The sequence below is a fragment of the Trachypithecus francoisi genome, unplaced genomic scaffold, assembly GCF_009764315.1.
Source record: "Trachypithecus francoisi isolate TF-2019V2 unplaced genomic scaffold, Tfra_2.0 Lachesis_group0, whole genome shotgun sequence".
NCBI lineage: Eukaryota > Metazoa > Chordata > Mammalia > Primates > Cercopithecidae > Trachypithecus > Trachypithecus francoisi.
In genome coordinates, this window is record NW_022681453.1 from 125,972,301 (window position 1) to 125,981,952 (window position 9,652).

The window sequence follows — 9,652 nt, forward strand, 5'->3', positions numbered from 1 at the left end:
TGAAAAAAATGAACTTTCAGTTTTGAAGTTTCCGTTTTGATATTTGAAATCCAGTTGTGATTTAACTGCCCTGTTCTACAATTTATGTGCAAAGATGTGGAGTGACTGGAGAGATTAATAATTGCTCAGAGACTCCACTGAAAGATCAGGAATTTTCCCAGGGTTAATCACAATGACATTGCAGTGTTGGGCAGAAAAGCCCCAACCACTGAATCAACAAAATCCTGAGTTCTCTCTTCCTTTGAGTACTGAAAGTCCGTGCCACATCCAGGTGAGTGGGTGGCAGCTTTTCCTATGGCAGGGTCCAGACTGCATGCTGAAAGCATACTGCTGCACATTCTCACTCAACATCAAGCAAGGGAACCTTACCTTCCTTCAGTGTATTATTTCTTATGACTAATGTATTCTTCTGACTTTCTGATAAACTGTACCATTTCATTCAAAATCTCAACATTTTCTTAAGTGGAAAGGAAATTTTCCCACAAAAATTAAGTTAGATGATGTTAGTAACGTGCTTATTTGATTAACTGATATAGAGTTAGGGGCTTGCTAGTGTTTGTTCAACTAAGAACTAATTACACTTAAAATAGGACAAAGCATTTTGATAAGTTACTGGAAGTTCCATCTACCTATCTGCTCTAGCCCCTTATGGGTAAAACTGTTCTTTCTAGAGAGGCATCCCAATAAAAGCCATGTGCCACACACACTGCAGCCATAGTAATTTCAGTCCAGTGGTCATGGCTACATATTAGACACATCTAAGGAGCTTTTAAAAATTCCTGGAGGCCGGGCACAGTGGATCATGCCTGTAATCTCAGCACTTTGGGAGGCCAAGGCAGGTGGATCACGAAGTCAGGAGATCAAGATCAGCCTGCTAACATGGTGAAACCCCGTCTCTACTAAAAATACAAAAAATTAGCCAGGCGTGGTGGCACACACCTGTAGTCCCAGCTACTCAGGAGGCTGAGGAAGGAGAATCACTTGAACCCGGGCGGTGGAGTTTGCAGTGAGCCGAGATCGTGCCACTGCACTCCAGCCTGGGTGACAGCAACTCCATCTCAAATAATAATAATAATAATAATAAATAAAAAATCCCTGGAGACCCAGGCACATCCTAGAGTAATTAAGTCAGGATCTCTGAAGGTATTCCCTGGCTTAAGTTGTTTTGTCTTATTTTGGTTTTGAACTTCTCAGGTAATTCCAATTTGCTACTAAATTTGAGAACAACTGCTCAAACTTTAATAAGCCTATGGTTCACCTGGGGATCTTGAATAAATATAAGCTCTATTTCTGTAAGGTCTTGAGTGGGTCCTAGGATGCTGCATTTCTAACAAGCTCCAAGGTGATGTAACAAAGATTTACTCTCATGCAAATGTCTATGGAGATTATGTATCAAAACATTCAATGCAGTGTGGTTTGCAATAAGAAAATATTGAAAACCACCTAAATGTCTATGGACAGAAGGATGAATTAATTGTGGCATATTCACACAATGGAACTCTACATGGCATTTTAAATAAATTATGGCTTCCTGTATCATCATAAATAAATCTCATAAACAATGTGCTGAGCAAGGTATCAGAGCCCCGGGAGCAGAAAGTGGTTGACTTGTGGGTTGGTAAGAGGAATTTACCAATAACAGTATATGTTTGAAAAGGAAAGTTTTATTAGATAGAAAGTACATTGCAGAAGAGCACAGCAGGGCATCTCAACAAGAAAGGACTGAGCACACCACTGTGGATTTTTCCTTAGTAGTATTTATGGACCTTAAAGCAGGAAATTAAGGGTAATTCGGATCATATTACCCATGTAGCTCATGACAAATGATTACAATTTTGGGCATTTTGGTGCCTTAATGTCAGCAAAGGTTGCACAATGAGTTTCTTTATGTATGCATTCTGGAGACATATAGAAATTCTAGTTACTTATAAATTTTTGGAAAAGAAACCTGGAACCAGATGCCTGCTCTAGATAATAGGGAAGTCTAATTACCTCTGAATTCCTGAGATCAGGAGTTTTGCCTCTGGCTGATCTGCTTCATGGCCACCAGGTGATCTTTGCTCTCTTCACAATGTTGAGTATAGCGATCCCATTTATATTAATTTTGAAAGCATAAGCAACAATACTGTGTATTGTTTATAAATACCTATGGTATTAATACCGATATGAACAGGAGACAGGAAATACCAGCGAGAAGATGGCAGTTCCCCGGCAAAGACCCCATCTTCAAGCCTGGATACCCATGGCCCTAAATGGGAATAGGCATTCCTGTTTTCATACCCAAAAAGTTGCCTTTTGGCCTCCCATGACCCTTATCCTGTACCCATAATCAACCCTGAACCCAAGGTTCCAGAAGGAGATCAACAGATGAGCAGACAAACAGCAGAACAGAGAAGGAGAGAAGAGAAGGATCATCTGAACACCAAAAGGAATTTGGCTGGGGATGATCAGAGAGGGGATCAGCCACTGGATGGCCAACCTCCAGGGGAAAATCATCTTCCCACTTCACCCCTCTTCCAGCGCCCTATCCATCCCACTGACAGCCACCTCCACCACTCAATAAAACTCCTACATTCACTCTTCAAGTCCGTGTGTGACCCGATTCTTCCAGGATGCTGGACAAGAGCTCAGAATATGGAAAGCTGTCACATTGGCCCTCTGCCTTTGCAAAAAGGCAGAGGGCCCTCTGACCTGGTTAACACTTAAGCCATCTACAGACAGCCAGGCTAAAAGGGCACATTGTAACACATGCCCACTTGGGCTTTGGGAGTCGCCAACACCCACCCCTAGATGCTGCCATGAGGTTGGAGCCCAAAAGCATTCACCCCAGTTCCTGCGGCTACCGTCTGTATGCTCCCCCTCCCGTAAGTGGTTTGAGCTCATAGTGGCAGAACAGAGAGCCATGCTCTGTTGCACATCCTGTGAGGAGGCCCTCGGAACTCTCCCATTTCAATATAACAATATACATGGAAAAAATAAACAGAAACTCAAGATTAGGGGCTTATGTGGGAAGGCAGACTGGAGATTGATATTGGAGAGGGGTGTAAAATAGGCCTCAGCTAAATCTGTAATGTTTTGTTTATTTTAAAAATAGAATATGGTAAAGGTAGAATAAAATATGACAGAATCTTAGATTTGATAGTGCTAGGGAGCTCAGTAGTGATATATGTATGTTGATTTGCTTATCCCCGATACTTTTAAAGAAAATCAAGAATATTTCACACCAAAATATACTTCTTTGACATATTTTGAGATGACTCTTCAGAGGCCCTACAAACACAAGAATCAGCCGGCAAAGCTGTCTTTTGTGGAAGATATTTGCATCTGTAGAAGAAATAAAGTGAAGTAAACAATAGATTCAAACAGGATTTCTCTGAAGTCCCCATTGCCCAGATCTGGGAAAAATTAACTGAGAGCCAGATACCTTTAAAGGTTTTATAGAAACATCTACCACAGGCTCCCACCTCTTCTTCCTGAAGGCTGCTACCTGTGAGATCAGCTGCATAACAAGACCACCTTTGCAGCACTCCTTGCCTCATCTCTCCTTCCCATAACCTCTCATGCCACCATAACCTGTCTTGACAAGCTTCAAGTCCCTATTCTTTCTGTACTCTCGAGATAGTATAAAACCAACCATCTGGCCATTTGTTTGAGTTTCTCACACTTTGTATAACTTCCATCTGATATGTACATTAATAAATTTGTATGCCCTTTTCTCCTGTTAATCTGTCCATTATCAGTCTGTTTTATAGACTCAAATTAGTAAAATTTCATGGGAAAATGTTCAACTTCCCTACAGTCTTGGTGTTGTCAGCAGGATAACAAATCACTCTGTTCTGGAGCCTATGGATGAGATTTGGGAACAACTGATCACAGCCAGCAAAGAAAGGTAAGAAATTTTTTCCCAAGTCACTTTTATCAGATCTCTGCCTATAGCACTCAGGTCAAATGAGGGAAGTAAGAATCTGTCTTGTTCCCTTTCCAAGTTGGATTAACAGGGGTAAAAAATGTATGGAAACTAGTTCACTTTTGGAATAAATAAATTGGCTATACTTAAAATAAACATTTTTTAAAACTTTTATCTTAAACAGCTATCTTATCAGTACCTATGAAAAGATACAAAAGGAATATAGCTTTAGAAACTCCCTTGGCGAGATTAAAAAAAAAAAAAAGGAAAGCAGAAATCAGATTTAAACTTAAAATCTTTCTATACTCAAACTGCCTGCTTTGGATCCCCTGTAAGATTTGCAAAGAAGGGCACTCCACCTAGTAGTCTGCTAGTTAAGATTCTGCACTTTCACCACTTCACCCTAGGTCTGATTCCCATCAGGGAACCAGTTTCTTGGTAATGTAAGTCCTTTAACTCAGGAGGAAAAAAAAAAGAGAGAGAGACATTTATTAGGAAATTTATTTGGGTCAGGCACAGTGGCTCACACCTGTAATCCCTGCCCCTTGTGAGGCCAACGGGGGAAGATTGCTTGAGGAGTTCAAGACTAGACTGGGCAACACAGCAAGACCTCCCCCTACAAAAAAAAAAAAAAATGCATGGTGGCTTGCACCTGTAGTCCTGTAGTCCTACAGCTACTCAGAAGGCTGAGGCAGGAGGATCCCCTGAGCCCACGAGTTCAAGGATACAGTGAGCTATGATTGTGCCACTGCACTAAACCTGGGCAATAGAGAAAGACCCTGTTTCTAAAAGTAAATAAATAAAAATTGGTGTAATATGTGTGTGATTCTTGACTTTTAGGGGTATCCTTTTTTTTTTAATTTTTTTGAGATGGAATCTCACTCTGTTGCTCTCAGTATGGAGTGCAATGGTGTGATCTTGCCTCACTGCAACCTCTGCCTCCTGAGTTTAAGTGATTCTCCTGCCTCAGCCTCCTGAATAGCTGGGATTACAGGCGCCTGCCACCACACCTAGCTAATCTTTGTATTTTTAGCAGAGACAGGGTTTCACCATGTTGGTCAGGCTGGACTCGATCTCCTGATCTCGTGATCTGCCCGCCTTGACCTCCCAGATCCTTTTCCCTTCCATGGACAGCTTCTGACCTTTCTTATTGACATTTTGTCTCTTTTAATCCTCCATCTATGGGGTATACAATTGTATGTACAATGTGTATGCTGATGGCCAGTTGAGAAGCTGACATCCTAGAGAATATTGCTGGACAGAAATGCAGATTGTATCCCATTTGTAGCTACTAAAACTTTCCTTTCTTTGACCTCTCTTTGGGGTGGTTTTGAGATGGTTGTGAGGACGCTTGCCTCTTAGAAGATGCCTCATGCATCTTTAGTTAAGTCATAAAAGGCTTATTGGTTTTGGCTCTGAGTCACTTGGAAAATACCTTTGGTTTAAAATCTGATAGTCGAAGATTTGAAAATATTTTTAAGAGCTCTGTAGGCAAAAGTCAGCTTAATAAAAAGCTAATATTCCGGCTATATATATACATATATATATTTTTTTTTTTTTTTTAAGGTCCATCTGCTTTTTTTTCTTTTGGATCTTGTTTCTGCCTAGAAGTTTTTCTGTTGAATGAAACCTTTTGTAAAAGAAGTTATAAGTTCCATCCCTTTGTTCACTTTCTTTCTTGTTGGTATAATTTTTGCTGAGAAAACAATGTAAAACTTAATTGGTTTTTGGAAGGTTTAAAATCTTTCCAAATTGGTTGTTCTAAGACTTGTTTTCCCATTTACTTCTACTCCTTCCTTTTTTGTGACATTCAATACCACATGAAGCGATCTAGAGGGGACTTCTGGTGGCCCTGAGACGGCTTGAAGAACACAGAAAGAGGCAGCACATACCTCTTTGTTGGTGAAACGAGTTTCCTGACCCCCTCGCAGGCCATGTGACGGGGTGTGGCTCATCTATTCAGTTGCCACTGCTGCTCAAACCCCTTATGGGATGGGGAGCATGTAGAGGGACAGGCACAGAAGCTGAAGCACTGGGCTTCAGCCTCACAGCAGCGTCCAGGAGTGGGAGTCTGTGACTCCCAGATCCCAAGTTGGCATGTGTTACAGTACACTCTTTTAGCCTTGCCATCCACAAACAGCTTAATTGTTAACCAGCTCAGTGGAACATCTGCCTTTTTGCAAGGGCAGACGGCCAGTGTGACAGCTTTCTGTCTCCCGACAAAAGTCCAGCATCCCAGAAGTGAGTCACACATGGGCTTGAAGGATGGTGAATGCGGGGTTTTATTGGGTGGTGGAGGTGGCTCTCAGCAGGATAGATGGGGAACTGGAAAGTGTATGGAGTGGGAAGGTGATCTTCCTCTAGAGTTATCCAGCCAATTCTCCGACCTTCCCCAGCTGAACTCCTCCTGACATTCCTTCTCTTCTCTCCTTCTCTGCTGCTTTACTGCTCTTGTCTGTCTGCTTATCTCCTGCTGGAGTCAGGGGTTTGGGGGTTATATGGGTACAGGGTAGGGGGTGTGGTGGGCCAAAAGGCAACTTTTGAGGCATGAAAACAGGAATGTCCGTTCCCATTTAGGACCACAGGTATCCAGGCTTGAGGGTGGGGTCTTTGCAGGGGAACTGTCCTCTTCTATCCAGTATTTTCTTGTCTCCTGTCCATATCATTAGGGTCTTCTGTATTCCTCATGGAACCCCCAAGAGTCCTGGACAGGCTGCTCTCAGGTCTAGAGCTCTACTCCATTTTGCATTGAGTTTCCCAGTCTCCTTGGCTTTTAGAAATACCAGGGGTTACTTTTTACTTGAAAGAACACTTAACCTTTGGGGTGTTCAATGGCTGATACGTCCCTGCAGTTTTAGAGGTGGCTGACAGTTGTTCAGTGAATGAGTATTACTGAAGTGAGGCTAATTGTTTGAGTATTTAGATAAGAAAAGCACAGTTTGGACACTTGGAGGCTGTAAGAACACTTGCTACCAAAGTATAAAATTCCCATGGGGGACAGGCTGATCAGGGAGTGGACTAATTGGCATTAGGTTTCCCAACAGCCTCAAAGAAAATGTCCTTGCAGTGAGGTGCACTGTAGAAGTGTTGCGGCCAGGCGCGGTGGCTCAACGGCCGGGCACGGTGGCTCAAGCCTGTAATCCCAGCACTTTGGGAGGCCGACACGGGCGGATCACAAGGTCAGGAGATCGAGACCATCCTGGCTAACACGGCGAAACCCCGTCTCTACTAAAAATACAAAAAACTAGCCGGGCGAGGTGGCGGCGCCTGTAGTCCCAGCTACTCGGGAGGCTGAGGCAGGAGAATGGCGTGAACCCGGGAGGCGGAGCTTGCAGTGAGCTGAGATCTGGCCACTGCACTCCAGCCTGGGTGACAGAGCGAGACTCCGTCTCAAAAAAAAAAAAAAAAAAGAAGAAGTGTTGCCCAGCCTAAACCCATGACATTTCTCTCTTGACCTTTTGCCTCAGCTCTGGGGCACCTGGGATTCAGTGTAAAAATGGGATCCTTGGTTTCCAGGGATCTAGGTGCTCTGCCTTCCAGCTGCGCCTACTTTCCACATATAAAATACTGGGCCCTGGAACCTACAAGAGCCTTGTCAGTCTTATTCACTGCCCTGAGCTCCATGGTCCAGTAAAAACACAGAAACTAAATTGGAAGTTACATATCCAACTAAAATTGGTCTCCTTATAAAGTATGTGATGAATTCCTATGATTCTGTGTTATCTTGATATCTATTTTTAAACTTCTTCTGTGTCTGTAATGCACACCCAAACTTTTTCTTGAAAAAGCTTAAATTCTCTCTGGTTTGACAGTAAATTTGCTACCCTGTTTCCTTTAAACTTAGTAGGGACTTAAACCATGTGGCATAGATAAATTTTAACTTGTTACATTTACAGAGACACAGTTCAATCCAACAGTCCTTTTTTTTTTTTTTTTTTTTTTTTTTTTTTTTTTGAGACAGAGTCTCGCTCTGTCGCCCAGGCTGGAGTGCAGTGGCCAGATCTCAGCTCACTGCAAGCTCCGCCTCCCGGGTTTATGCCATTCTCTCGCCTCAGCCTCCCGAGTAGCTGGGACTACAGGTGCCCGCCACATCGCCTGGCTAATTTTTTGTATTTTTTTAGTAGAGACAGGGTTTCACCGTGTTAGCCAGGATGGTCTCGATCTCCTGACCTCGTGATCCACCCGTCTCGGCCTCCCAAAGTGCTGGGATTACAGGCTTGAGCCACCGCGCCCGGCCCAACAGTCCTTTTAAACTAGGGAGTTCTACCTGTCTCACGGCAAAATTTTAAAATCAAATCTATAAAATCTGTGTGTGTCTGCATTTTTATGTATACATTTGTACATTTCTGTTTATATATTGTCTACATGGTACAAAATTGACATAAATGATCCCTCATAAATTCAGTAAATAAGCCCAAATGATTTTCAAGTTCACATGACTAGCAATCTTAGATAAATATAGCTAGTTTTTAAATTGTTGGTATAATAAAATAGAAATGTCTTCAGAATTTTAAGCATTTTTGCATGGGTCTACTGGTCAAACCAATTTATACTGTCTCTACTACATGTTTTAAAGTCATAAAACTTTTTCTTCTGTGATTTTTTTGACTTTATTTTTTGTATTTGTACAAATTTACAGGGTACATGAGAAATTTTGTTATATGTATATATTAGCGATCAAGTCAGGGTATTTTGGGTATCTACTACCTGAGTATGATACCCTTTTGCTAATCGTCATCCTACTCTGCTATCAAACATTATAGAATAGATTATATATATATATGTCTTACTGTATGTTTGTAGCCTTTAGCCCACTTCTCTCTATCCTCTCCAGTTTCCCTCTCCCTACCATTCACCCTTCCCAGCCTCTGTTATATTTTTGTACTATACCTCCATGTATTCAAATTACTTAGCTCCCACATTTTTATACTTATTTGTCAGTGTGCTAAAGCTACGTGGGCTGGCTTCTGGGCTCCCCCAAATCCTTGCACACAACTTGCTGTGAATTTATGTCCTTGATTTTGAGCTCTTAGATTCTAGAGTCTAGACAGGTGGCCATGGCGAGGCCTGGGGAAATATGAGTGTCCACAATGTCTGGGCTGCAGAACAGAGCTAAGCCCAATATGGCCCCATCTTCCCTGGCCCAGCTTGGTACCCTGGGAAAGTTGGGAAATGTTGAATCCTTCAGGCATTGTTATCACAGCTCTGTCTTCTGTACTGGGCTCTCCATCTGGTACATAACAATTGAAACTTCTAACTTTCTTGGTTTTTCACTGGAAATGAGGGTTACTCATTAGCAGTGGTTAAAATTATAGTTAATATATATACTTTAAAATACTAGATATAATAAAAACAATTCTGCTTGGAAAGTATACAAGATAGAATGTGTTTTTGGTAGGGAAGTTTATAAATAAGACATAAAGATGTAGATTTTGTTCATGGAAATGCAATTTTGTCTAGTTTAGAGGTTATTTAAAGGTTATTTCACATTGACGGAATAAAAGAAGAATGACATAGATAAAACAGAATGAGGATTGGAGGCAGAGTAAGATGGCAAAATAGAAGGATTCACTGATCGTCCCCCCAACAGGAACACCAATTTAACAATTATCTACACACCAAAAGGCATCTTCATAAGAACCAAAAATCAGGTTAGCACTCAAAATACCTGGTTTTAACTTCATATCACTGAAAGAGGCACCAAAGAGGTAGAAAAAGCAGCCTTGAGTTGCTGACAGAAAACCC